The 15,099-nt window shown below is 37.4% G+C and overlaps 1 pseudogene; it reads left to right on the forward strand.

The window, feature by feature from the left end:
• The first annotated feature begins 3,029 nt into the window (after positions 1 to 3,029).
• On the forward strand, positions 3,030 to 3,477 carry LOC123596766 (annotated as a pseudogene).
• Positions 3,478 to 15,099: the final 11,622 nt, after the last annotated feature.

A 15,099-nucleotide genomic window follows, 5' to 3' on the forward strand; every position in this document is an offset into this window, starting at 1 on the left:
ATTGGAACCTGCACTTTAAAAAAGATCGCTGGGTAATTCTTATGCATACAGGTGTTTGAAAAACATTGCTCTATGTGACTGAAATCTTCTGGAGTTCTTAATATTTAAGCTCCCATGGCTGTACCAAACAGCCCTGATATTAGAGGGAAGTTCTGCAATGCTGTCTTCATCATTTATTCCAACCTCTATCACAGTATTTACTTCATATAAGAAAGTTGGAGATGGAGTGAACTGAGGCCAGAATGATAATACACACACACATTGCTCTTTCAAATCCAGAAACTTTAATAAGTGAAGAGAAAATAGCTACACACACCTAAAGGAAAATAGCAGTTTATTAGGATACAGCCCAAACTCTAACATGATTTACAAGAAAAAACCCACATAAATGTACTTCTTTTTTCAGTCTTTTGCTGCCTCCCACCTCTGCTAAACACACACACACACACACACACACACACACACACACACACACACACATCTAAACTGCTGGCTGATCTATTTTCAGTGTCATCCTGAACATTGCATGAATTGTCTCTTTCTGAAACATTCTTCGTTTCATATTCTTTTCACCTAGAAAATTTATACTTCAAATTTTATATAGATATCCTTTTTTCCCCCAGAAAGCCTTCTGTAACTCCAACAGAATCCTGTATTTCCCCCAAATTATTGCACAACATACAGTCTAACCCATTAAGCTGAAACCTTGGTTTAGCACTGGACTCAGCCCAGTGCCTAAGCATGTACTGAATGAATAAACAAATAAATAACTTAATGTAAGTTATGTAAGTAGGTTTATTATTTTTATATTGCTAAATAACAAAATTACCACAAACATGGAAGCTTTAAACAAATATACTTACTATCTTATGGTTTTCATGGTTCAGGAGTATACACATGGCTTAGTGAGGTTCTCTGCAACTCTGCGGTCAAGGTGTTAGCCAGTGCAGGGTTCCTATCTCGAGACTCGAGTGGGGCAGTCTGCTTCTAAGCTCTCTCAAGTTGTTTTCATTGCCTTGCAACTGTATGATTTATGGCAGTTTGCTTCTTCTAAGCTAGGGAAAGATGGAGATAGAGATAGTGGCACAAAGATTGCGACACTCATTACATTTTTGCATCCATTTGGTTAGAAGCAAGCCATAGGTACTGGCCCACCATACAGGAATTACACAAGATGTGGTTGTAAGATCATAGGTAGTCTGTTCACCACAAAAGGTATTGTTAAAATTTGTGCTTGTTTTTCCTGTCATTTTTTAAATTTATTTTTTTGAATAAACTTTTCCAATATGTGATTAAAATTAGTGGCCTGTAAAATAATTGCAGAGAGATTTTCTCAATTCTATTTCCTTCTCTTTAAATCTCTGCAGTTGGGTTATATAACTCTGACTAAACCCAATCTTCTCTCTAGAGATGGTTCCCCTATTCCACGGGAAAACACTGCTTGCCTGCCAGATGGATATAACATATTTATCTTCCTGACTTGAGTCTTCAAATATGTTTTTCATTTCTGCTAACCTTAGTCAATAATCAAGTTGTTTGCCAAGCTGAAAATTTAAGGCTGGTTGGCAGCATTATGTAATTCTCATACTCTTTTTTCACTTCTATAGTTTTATTTTTCTCCCATTCCTCTGATTGTTTCTAAAGAGCTGGTAACAAGCTATCAGGCACCTGTGTCTTTCAAAAGGGAAGAATTTCAAATTTTCCTATGCCAAAGGTGTACATTTTCCACATGTACAACAAAACATCTTCTGTATCTGTAGAAATAGTTTACATCATCTTGAGACCCACTTTAGTTTTAGTCCTTCAAAAAAATAAATCACACCTATTTATTTCTTTGGCAGAATGATTGATAATAAGATAAAGATAGCATGAATAATAGTTTTGATTATTACATTTAAGGAAACAAATTCTTCACTTGCTAGTAATATGGTGGATGATTATTCAAACTGCTTGCATCTTTCCAGTGAGTGGACTTTTTCATATTCATGATACATGTATGTGCATGTATGTGCTTTAAATTTTTTCTTCCATTCCAATCTACAGTACTTCAAACCTTAATTCAAACCCTTCCTATTCAAACCATAAGTTCTCAAATTATGGTTTGAATAGGATTTGTGGTTGTTATTTTCAAGGCGGTCACTACTAGCATGCCCCCAATTTTTAAAAGAACAAGAAATTACTGCCAATCCAAACCAAATTTTGAAAATAAATAAAATTTAAATATAAGAGAACATAATATGAAAAGTGGAAAATAGAAATATTAAACCTAAATGATTTATGCTAATTTTCTTTATGTAGAAAGATGAGAGCGTTATTTATTATAGACTTCATTAATACAAGTATACCTGTGAACGATTTGAGGGTAACCACTAAAACTTTAAATATAGTATCTACACAAGGAGTAGGGAAAAGGAAATAAAGAAAATTACTTTACTTCAGTGAAAATAATGAAATATAGAAGGAGATATGAATTAATGCAAATTAAAATTACAGGTAAGTGAAGATATAGAAATAAATGTACACATAAAAGTTGATTATTTTCATCTGGTAAAGAAACACTCTACAATTAGATTAGATAAATCTACCTAATTTTTATTTTCATTAGATACACTTAAACCTAATGACCCTAGAAAGGGTGAAACTTAAAACATAGAAAATTAATATGGTACCAATAAAATCCCATGCCACCACCTCTCCCCTCCCCACCATAAAGAATCTGGGACTAGCACTATTAATATCAGATAAAATAGCATTTAATAGCACCAAGCATTTCCTTGGTGAAATTAGTGATTTTAGGACTGAGGCAAGAAAACCTTACAAGAAGGGCCTGGAGCATCTTGTAGTACCAGAAATTAAGGAAATGCTAAGAACAAGCAAAGAACACACAAAAAAGTCACAAGGTAGCAAAATATATTAAGTGGTATTGGATTATTATCCAAATTATAAAATAAATATCTGTGGAGGCTGGCGACTTCTGTGCCATCCTCCACAGCCCTGGGAGCCTGGACTGAAGTACATCCTTTGGAGTCATGGAGATGAAGGCCGTGTGCATGCTGAAGGGCCAGTGGAGGGCACCATCCACTTCATGCAGAATGAAAGTGGGCCTGCTAGAGATCAGGAACCATTACAGGATTGACAGAAGGTGAACACGGATTCCACATCCATTAGTTTAGACACAGTACTCAAGGCTATACCAGCGTATGTCCTCACTTTAATTCTCTATCCAAAAACACAGTTTGGCCAAAAGTTGAAGAGACCATGTTGGAGACCTGGACAGTGTGACTGCTGGCAAGGATGGCCAAAGTGTCTATGGAAGATTCTGTGATTGAAGTCTCAGAAGACCATTCCATCACTAGCCACACAATGGTGGGCCATGAGAAATGAGATGCCTTGGGCAAAGGTGGAAATGAAGAAAGTATGCAAAAGGGAAACACTGGGAATCATTTAGCTTGTGGTATCATTGGGATTACCAGGTAAATATTCCCTAGGGTGTGATCTGCGTCCTAACAACTCATATTTTATCTTGCTAGTTTTAGAAATTTAACTTGATAAACACTATAACCTTAAAAATAATAATATAAATAACTGTGAATGCTTACTGATATAAATGACTAAATAAATGGGGGAAAATAGACAAATATTCCATGCAGAAAATTCCCAATAATTTATGTAGATACTACACCCTGAAGGAGGGGGGGAGTATAAATTCCTATTCCTTAAGTGTTGGTTGCAAATAGTGACTTCCTTGCAAAGAGTACAGTATGGAAATGGGGAAAGAGTAATTTCACAGTAGAGAATTTTAACAAACATTACCTCAGCAAAATGATCAAAGTCAATATCAACAAATTTTATTGATAGTGTGTACTCTTACTATGATGTGATGAGAATGATTCTTGGCTTCTGTGGTCTGCCTCCCCCAAACCCATAACTCCAGTCTTATCAGAAGACAAATTTCAGTATGGGAACATCCTACAATATACCTGACCAAAACTCCTCAAAACTGTCAAGGTCATCGAAATTATGAGGAAATCTGACAAACTCTCACATCCAGGGAAGCCACTGTATTTCTAAGAATTGTTTGTAACTTTTATCTTTTTTTAAAATTAGCACGCAGCTACCTAACAGGGTCATATATTCTGGTTAACTGTTATTCTCTGTATTAGGGTTTTCCACAGAGAGAACAAATAAAATTATATATAAATAGAAAGGGATTTATCATAGGAATTGACTAACATGATAAACAAGCTGGAAACCCAGGGGAGCCAATGGTAATTCCAGTCTGAGTCTGAAGGCCTGAGAACCAGGAGAACTGATGATATAGTTTTGGTCTAAAGGCTAGCAGTCTTGAGACCTAAAAAGAGACATTTCAGTTTGAATCTGAAGGCAGAAAGAAACAATGTCCTAGTGTGAAGGCAGTTGGGCAGGAGGAATTCTCTTTTATTTGGGGAAAGGTCAGCTTTTATGTTCTGTTCAGGCTTTCAGTTGATTGGATGGTGCCCACCTATATTAGGAAGGGCAATCTGCTTTTATTTAGTGTATTAGTTTAAATGTTAAACTCATCTAAAAACACCCTCACAGAAACACCCAGAATAGTGTTTGACCAAACATCTTGGCGCTCAGTGGCTCAGTCAAGTTGACACATAAAATTAATCACAATATCCTGATTTCTACAAAGCTTTCATGTATGCCACTCAGAGAGTACTGATTTTCAAAGAATTTAGTAATGTACAGTACATATCACTCATGATTGGCACATTATAAGACAATTCTTGATATTAAGTTCTCTCCCATTATACTGCAAATATCTAGAAGTTCCACTGAAAGAAAATTCTCCATAAGTTTAGAACCCTGTAATAAGTTCAGACTGTTTTTCTTTATGACCTACTAGTATCTGACTTTCTTATAACTACCTATGTTAACCTGTGTTCCACTCAGATCCAACCCTAGACTGGCTATATTCTGGGATTGGTTTGAGCTGAATGAGTTATAAATATGAGTATCCTAGAAATGACTGCTTTTTACTGTGTGCTGGTGATTTGTTATATTACAGGTGAATTTCCTTGCAATTATTCTTTAATTAATCTTAATCTCTTTCTTGATTACATACAGCACTTTTACCAGCTGTCTCTATCTGTTATCTCCTGGGTCCCAACTGCCACTGTGTCTATCCTATTTTCTTTTTTCTTTTTCAATATATGAAGTTTATTGTCAAATTGGTTTCCATACAACACCCAGTGCTCATCCCAAAAGGCGCCCTCCTCAATACCCATCACCCACCCTCCCCTCCCTCCCACCCTCCATCAACCCTCAGTTTGTTCTCAGTTTTTAAGAGTCTCTTTTGCTTTGGCTCTCTTCCACTCTACCTCTTTTTTTTTTTTTCCTTCCCCTACCCCATGGGTTTCTGTTAAGTATTTCAGGATCCAAATAAGAGTGAAAACATATGGTATCTGTCTTTCTCTGTATGGCTTATTTCACTTAGCATAACACTCTCCAGTTCCATCCATGTTGCTACAAAGGGCCATATTTCATTCTTTCTCATTGCCATGTAGTACTCCATTGTGTATATAAACCACAATTTCTTTATCCATTCATCAGTTGATGGACATTTCGGCTCTCTCCATAATTTGGCTATTGTTGAGAGTGCTGCTATAAACATTGGGGTACGAGTGCCCCTATGCATCAGCACTCCTGTATCCCTTGGGTAAATTCCTAGCAGTGCTATTGCTGGGTCATAGGGTAGGTCTATTTTTAATTTTTTTAGGACCCTCCACACTGTTTTCCAAAGTGGCTGCACCAACTTGCATTCCCACCAACAGTGCAAGAGGGTTCCCGTTTCTCCACATCCTCTCCAGCATCTATAGTCTCCTGATTTGTTCATTTTGGCCACTGTGACTGGCGTGAGGTGATATCTGAGTATGGTTTCGATTTGTATTTCCCTGATGAGGAGCGACGTTGAGCATCTTTTCATGTGCCTGTTGGCCATCCGGATGTCTTCTTTAGAGAAGTGTCTATTCATGTTTTCTGCCCATTCTTCACTGGGTTATTTGTTTTTCGGGTGTGGAGTTTGGTGAGCTCTTTATAGATTTTGGATACTAGCCCTTTGTCCGATATGACATTTACAAATATCTTTTCCCATTTCGTTGGTTGCCTTTTAGTTTTGTTGGTTGTTTCCTTTGCTGTGCAGAAGCTTTTTATCTTCATAAGGTTCCAGTAGTTCATTTTTGCTTTTAATTCCCTTGCCATTGGGGATGTGTCGAGTAAGAAATTGCTATGGCTGAGGTCAGAGAGGTCTTTTCCTGCTTTCTCCTCTAGGGTTTTGATGGTTTCCTGTCTCACACTCAGGTCCTTTATCCATTTTGAGTTTATTTTTGTAAAAGGTGTGAGAAAGTGGTCTAGTTTCAATCTTCTGCATGTTGCTGTCCAGTTGTCCCAGCACCATTTGTTAAAGAGACTGTCTTTTTTCCATTGAATATTCTTTCCTGCTTTGTCAAAGATTAGTTGGCCATACGTTCTGGGATTTCTATTCTATTCCATTGGTCTCTGTGTCTGTTTTTGTGCCAATACCATGTTGTCTTGATGATTACAGGTTTGTAGTAGAGGCTAAAGTCTGGGATTCTGATGCCTCCTGCTTTGGTCTTCTTCTTCAAAATTCCTTTGGCTATTCGGGGCCTTTTGTGGTTCCATATGAATGTTAGGATTGCTTGTTCTAGTTTCGAGAAGAATGTTGGTGCAATTTTGATTGGGATTGCATTGAATGTGTAGATAGCTTTGGGTAGTATTGACATTTTGACAATATTTATTCTTCCAATCCATGAGCATGGAATGTTTTTCCATTTCTTTATGTCTTCTTCAATTTCCTTCATAAGCTTTCTATAGTTTTCAGCATACAGATCTTGTACATCTTTGGTTAGATTTATTCCTAGGTATTTTATGCTTCTTGGTGCAATTGTGAATGGGAACAGTTTCTTTATTTGTCTTTCTGTTGCTTCATTATTAGTGTTTAAGAATGCAACTGATTTCTGTACATTGATTTTGTATCCTGCAACTTTGCTAAATTCATGTATCAGTTCTAGCAGACTTCTGGTGGAGTCTATCGGATTTTCCATGTATAATATCATGTCATCTGCAAAAAGTGAAAGCTTAACCTCATCTTTCCCAATTTTGATGCCTTTGATTTCCTTTTGTTGTCTGGTTGCTGATGCTAGCACTTCCAACACTATGTTAAACAGCGGTGAGATTGGACATCTCTGTCGTGTTCCTTATCTCAGGGAAAAAGCTCTCAGTTTTTCCCCATTGAGGATGATGTTAGCTGTGGGCTTTTCATAAATGGCTTTTATGATCTTTAAGTATGTTCCTTCTTTCCCGACTTTCTCGAGGGTTTTTATTAAGAAAGGGTGCTGAATTTTGTCAAAGGCCTTTTCTGCATCGATTGACAGGATCATATGGTTCTTCTCTTTTTTTTTTTTATTAATGTGATGTATCACGTTGATTGATTTGCGAATGTTGAACCAGCCCTGCATCCCAGGAATGAATCCCACTTGATCATGGTGAATAATTCTTTGTATATGCTGTTGAATTCGATTTGCTAGTATCTTATTGAGAATTTTTGCATCCATATTCATCAGGGATATTGGCCTGTTGTTCTCTTTTTTTAATGGGTCTCTCTCTGGTTTAGGAATCAAAATAATACTGGCTTCATAGAATGATTCTGGAAGTTTTCCTTCCCTTTCTATTTTTTGGAATAGCTTGAGAAGGATAGGTATTATCTCTGCTTTCAACACCTGGTAGAACTCCCCTGGGAAGCCATCTGGTCCTGGACTCTTATTTGTTGGGAGATTTTTGATGACTGATTCAATTTCTTCGCTGGTTATGGGTCTGTTCAAGCTCTCTATTTCTTCCTGATTGAGTTTTGGAAGTGTGTGGGTGTTTAGGAATTTGTCGACTTCTTCCAGGTTGTCCAATTTGATGGCATATAATTTTTCATTGTATTCCCTGCTAATTGCTTGTATCTCTGAGGGATTGGTTGTAATAATTCCATTTTCATTCATGATTTCATCTATTTGGGTAATCTCCCTTTTCTTTTTGAGAAGCCTGGCTAGAGGTTTATCAATTTTGTTTATTTTTTCAAAAAACCAACTCTTGGTTTCGTTGATCTGCTCTACAGTTTTTTTGGATTCTATATTGTTTATTTCTGCTCTGATCTTTATTATTTCTCTTCTTCTGCTGGGTTTAGGCTGTTTTTGCTGTTCTGCTTCTATTTCGTTTAGGTGTGCTGTTAGATTTTGTATTTGGGATTTTTCTTGTTTCTTGAGATAGGCCTGGATTGCAATGTATTTTCCTCTCAGGACTGCCTTCGCTGCATCCCAAAGCATTTGGATTGTTGTATTTTCATTTTCATTTGTTTCCATATATTTTTTAATTTCTTCTCTAATTGCCTGGTTGACCCATTCATTCTTTAGTAGGGTGTTCTTTAACCTCCATGCATTTGGAGGTTTTCCAGACTTTTTCCTGTGGTTGATTTCAAGCTTCATAGCATTGTGGTCTAAAAGTATGCATGGTATGATTTCAATTCTTGTATACTTATGAAGGGCTGTTTTGTGACCCAGTATGTGATCTATCTTGGAGAATGTTCCATGTGCACTCGAGAGGAAAGTATATTCTGTTGCTTTGGGATGCAGAGTTCTAAATATATCTGTCAAGTCCATCTGATCCAATGTATCATTCAGGGCCCTTGTTTCTTTATTGACCATGTGTCTAGATGATCTATCCATTTCTGTAAGTGGAGTGTTAAAGTCCCCTGCAATTACCACATTCTTATCAATAAGGTTGCTTATGTTTGTGTGTAATTGTTTTATATATTTGTGGGCTCCTGTATTCGGCGCATAGACATTTATAATTGTTAGCTCTTCCTGATGGTTAGACCCTGTAATTATTATATAATGCCCTTCTTCATCTCTTGTTACAGCCTTTAATTTAAAGTCTAGTTTGTCTGATATAAGTATGGCTACTCCAGCTTTCTTTTGGCTTCCAGTAGCATGATAAATAGTTCTCCATCCCCTCACTCTCAATTGAAGGTGTCCTCAGGTCTAAAATGAGTCTCTTGTAGACAGCAAATAGATGGGTCTTGTTTTTTTATCCATTCTGATACCCTATGTCTTTTGGTTGGCGCATTTAGTCCATTGACACTCAGTGTTATTATAGAAGGATACGGGTTTAGAGTCATTGTGATGTCCGTAGGTTTCACGCTTGTAGTGTTGTCTCTGGTACTTTGTCTCACAGGATCCCCTTTAGGATCTCTTGTAGGGCTGGTTTAGTGGTGACAAATTCCTTCAGTTTTTGTTTGTTTGGGAAGACCTTTATCTCTCCTTCTATTCTAAATGACAGACTTGCTGGATAAAGGATTCTTGACTGCATATTTTTTCTGTTCAACACATTGAAGATCTCCTGCCATTCCTTTCTGGCCTGCCCCGTTTCAGTAGAGAGATCGGTCACGAGTCTTATAGGTCTCCCTTTATATGTTAGAGGACGTTTATCTCTAGCTGCTTTCAGAATTTTCTCTTTATCTTTGTATTTTGCCAGTTTCACTATGATATGTAGTACAGAAGATCGATTCAAGTTACGTCTGAAGGGAGTTCCCTGTGCCTCTTGGATTTCAATGCCTTTTTCCTTCCCCAGATCCAGGAAGTTCTCAGCTATTATTTCTTCAAGTATACCTTCAGCACCTTTCCCTCTCTCTTCCTCCTCTGGGATACCAATTATGCGTATATTATTTCTCTTTAGTCCATCACTTAGTTCTCTAATTTTCCCCTCATACTCGTGGATTTTTTTTATCTCTCTTTTTCTCAGCTTCTTCTTTTTCCATAACTTTATCTTCTATTTCACCTATTCTCTCCTTTGCCTCTTTAATCTGATCTGTAGTTGTCTCCATTTTATTTTGCAACTCATTGATAGCATTTTTTTAGCTCCTCCTGGCTGTTCCTTAGTCCCTTGATCTCTGTAGCAAGAGATTCACTGCTGTCCTTTATACTGTTTTCAAGCCCAGCGATTAATTTTATGACTATTATTCTAAATTCACTTTCTTTTATATTGTTTAAATCATTTTTGATCAGTTCGTTAGCTGTTGTTATTTCCTGGAAGTTTTTCTGAGGGGAATTCTTCCGTTTTGTCATTTCGGATAGTCCCTGGAGTGGTGCGGACTGTGGGGCACTTCCCCTGTGCTGTCTTGAATAACTTGCATTGGTGGGCGGGGCTGCAGTCAGACCTGATGTCTGCCCCCAGCCCACCGCTGGGCCACAGTCAGACTGGTGTGTGCCTTCTCTTCCCCTCTCCTAGGGACAGGATTCATATGGGGTGGTGTGGCCCATCTGGGCTACTTACACACTGCCAGGCTTGTGGTGCTGGGTATCTGGCGTATTAGCTGGGGTGGATGGGCAAGGTGCACAGGGGCAGGAGGGGTAGGCTCAGCTTGCTTTTCCTTTGGAGATCCGCTTAGGGAGGGGCCCTGAGGCACCGGGAGGGAGTCAGACCGGCCGGAGGGATGGATCCACAGAAGCGCAGCATTGGGTGTTTGCGTGGAGCAAGCAAGTTCCCTGGCAGGAACTGGTTCCCTTTGGGATTTTGGCTGGGGGATGGGTGAGGGAGATGGCGCTGGTGAGCGCCTTTGTTCCCCACCAAACTGAGCTCTGTAGTCCGGGGCTCAACAACTCTCCCTCCCGTTGTCCTCCAGCCCTCCTGTTCTCTGAGCAGAGCTGTTAGCTTATAACCTTCCAGATGTCAAGTCCTGCTTGCTGTTGGAACACACTCCGTCCGTCCCCCTCCCTGCTTTTGCAAGCCAGACTCGGGGGCTCTGCTTGGCTGGCGGACCGCCCCTCCGGCCTGGCTCCCTCCTGCCAGTCCGTGGAGTGCACACTGCCTCTCTGCCCTTCCTGCCCTCTTTTGTGGGCCTCTCGTCTGCGCTTGGCTCCGGAGACTCCGTTCTGCTAGTCTTCTGGTGGTTTTCTGGGCTATTTAGGCAGGTGTAGGTGGAAGCTAAGTGATCAGCAGTACGCGTGCGCGGGGAGCCCAGCGTCCTCCTACGCCGCCATCTTCCCAGGATCCTCTATCCTGTTTTTCTTAACTCAAATTTATTTCAGTTGATTCTGGTTTATTCTCAAGTTTCTCAAATCTAATGATGAGAGTAATTAGGTAATCAACTATAAAAGGAAAGCTAAAGCTGGGGTAAACTAGATCTTAATATGTAATTACCGCTGGAAACCATTTTACAAATTGTTCCCCAAAATTAAGTGTTTTGTTTCTTTTTTCCCCTATAAGACCAAAAAACAAAAACAAACAAACAAAAACAAGCATAAAAACTTCCTTTGAAAGGTAATGTTCTCTGTGCTGTGTTGGATTTATGATGTCTTTCTTACTTTAATATAATATATAATGGTTTTGAACATTAAACTTAATTTCTGTTTGAAACTTACTGTGAGATCTTTCATCTCAGTAGACTTCAAGAGCACACAGAAACCCATGAAACAATCACTTATAGTACAGGTTTCTCTTGGTCTCTGAAAGCAGTACGTTCCTGTGAAACCTTTTGTAAACTCAAATGGCAAAATAAAAGAAGCAATTACTATTAATTGATACAGAAAGTTTTTGAGTGTTCTCAGACCCAGAAAATGACCTGTCTTAAGCTGTTCTTGTACCTTAGGAATATCCTGCTAATGGTTACACAAAGTAAATCAAGATAAACCACAGATCTTCACAGGCATGGTTTAAAACTATGGCTGCTTGTTGCTGAGATGCTAAGTGTGGTTCCCTTGAAGGAGCTTGGCAGGGCCTCTCTCTGCTGCTTGAGATAAGCACTGCATCTCTCATGGCCTATAGATGAAGCATGAAGCAAATCTATTGAATGAGTTAATACCTTCTGTCCATGCTTATTCTGCAGATTAGCTGACTAACCCAATCACTAGATTAAATTCTAATATCTAATGAGCAGAATTATCTTGATTGGCTATGTACAAAACAGTCACATTGCTGTGTGATAAATAGAACTATGTTGTTTGGCCTCCCTAACCTATCATAAAGACTTTTTCTCCCCACTTTCCAATGTGGGACCAAGTACCACTTTGGTTTGTTCTGGGTTCTGCCATAAAATGTTGTATTAGAAGTCACTCATCATCTGTAGGGGCCACATTCGATAACACCATTCCCCTTTCCATAAATAGAATTAAGTTCACCAATTTGAAAAGTGATTTTTAAGAAAAATTAGAATAGACACTTATTCTTCAGAATCCAATTGTCATCAAAATTTAGTAGGAGTTATATCTGTCTTTTTTGTTATTTGTCTTCCTTTGTAAGAGAACAGTGATATCAGTGTATATAATCACATATTGCTTTAAGAGAAGATGATCTGTCATCACTTGGAAAAAACAACATGTGAATGATAAAAGATGGCATTTACCTGTTCATTATTTAGATTAGCTGTGATAATTTCTTGCAATGTAAAAATACATTTTGTCCAACGGTAACTATGAAGAATATTTTTAAGTTCACTTTTTTATCTTATTTTTTCACTGTCCTCTTCCTGTGAATTTCCTCTGGGGATCTATAGTGTCTTCATGCTTCAATTTTTAAATGGTTCACTAGAGAATTTTCAGAGCCTACAAATCTTACATTTTTTTTTTGTCTTACACTGAATTAGATTATATATTGATTGATACTTAATTACATAATCACAATTTTTTTAACATAGACTTTGTTCATATTTTGGTTATAATTAATGTTTTAGTCATCAAATTGATGGGGATGTGAGTATTCTCTTTTCATAACATCAATAAATCAAGGGTATTGTTTAGAAATTTCTATGGAAGACAACTTTTACAATATTATACATCTAGTGTACTACAGGTCTCAAATTTATAGTCCTATGAGACACATAACTGAGAATACAGTGCTGTTAAATAATGTTATCATCCTCATAAAGTACATATTTTCCAGCTGGGTGCAACTTTAGGAGAATTTGATACTTATGATCTTCTAGGATTGAAGTGCAAGTGGACATTAAAGTTATGAGGAAGCAAAGGGAAGTACAATCTCCAGGTAGTTTCATGTTAATACAGTAATCACATGCAAAATAAGTGTGTTCTATTTCAGTGTCAACAAAACACTAGGAAACTGCCCATAAGGAAGTAATTTAATTACTTTATTATCATTTTAATTCCAGTATAGGCAACATGCAGTGTAATATTAGTTTCAGGTGTACAATATAGTGAATCAACACTTCCATACATCACCTGGTGCTCATCACAACAAGAGCACTCCTTAATCTCCGTCATCTATTTAACCCATTCACCTCCACCTCTGCCCACCTCCCCTCTGTTAACTATCAGTTTGATTTCTATGGTTAAGAGTGTTTCTTGGTTTGCCCCCCCCCCTTTTTCTCCTTTGTTCATTTGGGGTTTTTTTCTTAAGTTTCACGTATGAGTGAAATCATATGATGTTTGTCTTTGAATGATTTATTTCACTTAACATTACACTCTGTAGCTCTTTCCATGTTTATGCAAATGGCAAGATTTTATTTTTATGGCTGACAAATATTATTTTTATGGATAATTATATGTATATAACACATCTATATATTATAGATTTTGTATATATATTATATATATAATACATCTTTTTTATCCATCTATCAGTGGACACATGGGTTCCTTCCATAATTTGGCTACTGTAAAAAATGCTGCAATAAACATAGGGATGCATATATCTTTTCAAATTATTGTTTTCATATTTTTTGTTAAACACCCAGTAGTGGAATACAGGCTCATATGGTAATTCCATTTTTTTATTTTTTGAAGAAACTCCATACTGTTTTCCATAGTGACTGTACCATTTTGCATTCCCACCAACAGTAAATGAGGGTTTCTTTTTCTCCACAGCTTCACCAACACTTGTTGTTCCTTGTATTTTTGATGTTAGCCATTCTGACAGGTGTTAGATATCTCATTGTCATTTTGATTTGTATTTCCCTGATGATGAGTGATGTTGAGCAAGTTTTCATGTGTCTGTTGACCATTTGTCTTCTCTGGAGATATGTCTGTTCTTATCTTCTCAATTTTTAAATGGATTCTTTTGTGTGTGTGTGTGTGTGTGTGTGTGTGTGTGTGTATTGAATTATATCAGTTCTTTATGTATTTTGGACACTAACCCTTTATTCGGTATGTCATTTGCAAATATCTTCTCCCATCATATCTGTTGTCTTTTAGTTTTGTTGACTGTTTCCTTTGTTGTGCAGAAGCTTTTTATTTTGTAATAGAACCAATAGTTTATTTTTGCCTTTGTTTCCCTTGCCTTGGGAGATATATCTAGAAAAATGTTTGCTGTGGCCAATGTCAGAAACATTATTGCCTGTGCTCTTTTATAGGATTTTTATGGTTTCAGGGTCTCACGTTTATGCCTTTAATCCATTTTGAGTTTATTTTTGCATGTTATGTGAGAAAGTGGTCCAGTTTCATTCTTTTGCATGTAGCTGTCCAATTTTCCCAAAGCCATTTGTTGATGTGACTGTCTTTTTCCCACCGGATATTCTTTTTTGCTTTGTCAAGGATAATTGACCGTATAGTCATGGGTTTATTTCTGGGCTTTCTATTCTGTTCTGTTGATCTATGTGTCTATTTTTGTGCTAGTACCATACTGTTTTGATTACTACAGTTTTGGTATATATTTTGATATCTGAGATTGGAGCACCTTCAGTTTTGTTCTTCTTTTTCAGAATTGTTTAGGCTATTCAGGATCTTTTGTGGTTCCATACAAATTTTAGGATTATATGTTCTAGTTTGTGAAAAATGCTATGGTATTTTGATAGGGATTGCACTCAATCTGTTAATTGCTTTGGGTAGAACAGAAATTCTAACAACATTTGTTCTTTAAATCTATGGGCATGGAATGAATGTCTTTTCATTTCTTTGTGTCATCTTCAATTTCTTTCATCAGTGTTTTATGGCTTTCAGAGTATAGATCTTCCACCTGCTTGGTTAAGCTATTCCTAGGTATTTTATTATTTTTGGTACAATTGTAAAGGAGATTGTTTTCTTAATTTCTCTTTCAGCTACCTCA

Source organism: Leopardus geoffroyi, chromosome C1 (assembly GCF_018350155.1).
Source record: "Leopardus geoffroyi isolate Oge1 chromosome C1, O.geoffroyi_Oge1_pat1.0, whole genome shotgun sequence".
In the NCBI taxonomy this organism is placed as follows: Eukaryota; Metazoa; Chordata; class Mammalia; order Carnivora; family Felidae; genus Leopardus; species Leopardus geoffroyi.